The sequence below is a fragment of the Oculina patagonica genome, unplaced genomic scaffold (assembly GCF_052425735.1).
Source record: "Oculina patagonica isolate OP01 unplaced genomic scaffold, crgOcupat unplaced1323, whole genome shotgun sequence".
Lineage (NCBI taxonomy): Eukaryota > Metazoa > Cnidaria > Anthozoa > Scleractinia > Oculinidae > Oculina > Oculina patagonica.
Window position 1 is genome coordinate 729 of NW_027557327.1, and position 1,304 is coordinate 2,032.

General features: G+C 36.4%; 1 long non-coding RNA gene across 1 annotated transcript; it reads left to right on the forward strand.

Annotated features, from left to right (window-relative positions):
• Positions 1-279: 279 nt before the first annotated feature.
• LOC144639807 (uncharacterized) lies at positions 280-884 on the forward strand. Its single transcript, XR_013568217.1, has 2 exons — positions 280-778; positions 813-884. It is a non-coding gene; the product is annotated as an uncharacterized LOC144639807 (long non-coding RNA).
• The last annotated feature ends 420 nt before the right edge of the window (positions 885-1,304 follow it).

A 1,304-nucleotide genomic window follows, 5' to 3' on the forward strand; every position in this document is an offset into this window, starting at 1 on the left:
TTGTAGGAGGCGGAATTGGTGAGTTGTGAATTAACCCTCGATTAAAAACGTGTTTTTCGTAACGCTCACCTGCTTACAACGCACACGCCGTCAGCAAAAGGCCAACACAAACTTGTTATTCGTCTTATTCGAGCGTTCGTTTTGAAGAGGCTAAGCTTTCCTGACCGTGGTAAAAATTACATAAAGCATTTGCACACAGCAGAAGCTCAGATTTAAAGATTAATGTTGTCATTATGATGTTAATACTGTGGGTATATTTACAAAGAGTCGCGATCGAAGAAATGGAAAGGAATCTTCTTTAGATTCCTAAATATAATACTGGAGACTCCGTGGCGTTAAATAACTGCAAACCGCAATTAATTTAATAAGTCTCTTGAGCGTCTTGCTCAATTCACCAATTCAGAAGTGGCGTTTGTGTTTATACCTTTAAAACATCTCGTTCAAACATTTAATGAACCGGTATAAGTATTAACTTTGCTGTTAAAAGCAACTACGATCGATAGCAAAAACAGAATAAGAGCGTGCCATTCCGTGACAATTTGATAACTCAATTAGTTCTTGTTTGTTGAATAAAATTTACGTTGTGAATGAACCAAAATCTTTGTTGAACAGTTCTGACAGGAAACAAATACTCCAGGTGTACTGCGCTTTAAAGAACTTTCCCGAAGAGAGTGGTTTTTGATTTGATTCGTTTATTACTTCGTTTATTACAGTACTTTTCGTTCAATGACTATTGAGCGTGTTAAATGGAGACATGGCTTTTTCGAGAAAAACAATGGTATCGTGTTACGTTCGTTTTCAAAAAAACAAAGGTATCATGTTACAAAAGTGAGAAAAACAACAGTATCATGTTACAGTGTTTGGCAAAAAGCCAAAAGTATTCCGTAACAAACAAAAGTATCACGTTACGGTTGCTACAAAGCTAGCAACAAAATAACCGCTTTAAACAGAATAAGAACGTGCCATTATGTGACATTTTGATATTTAAATTAGATCTTGTTTTTCAATAAAATGATAAAAATTTAGTATTGAATAAAACAGTTCTGATGTATCAAAATGCACGTAAAAATTATTTTGTTTGCAAGCAAATTTTGTGCAAAAAAGTGACTCCGTGGGCCGCCATACACAAATAGCTCAACCCATGACATAAACCATCCCAACAGGACAATCACCCAGTTTCACCCCAAGCCACCCCATAAATTGAAAAAATAACTCCTGCACGCTTAGCGTGCCTATGTTTTTGTCGGCGTACGTGATCGTCTTTTGAACTGACGAGGCCATTCAAAATCCCGCATGTCTTAAAC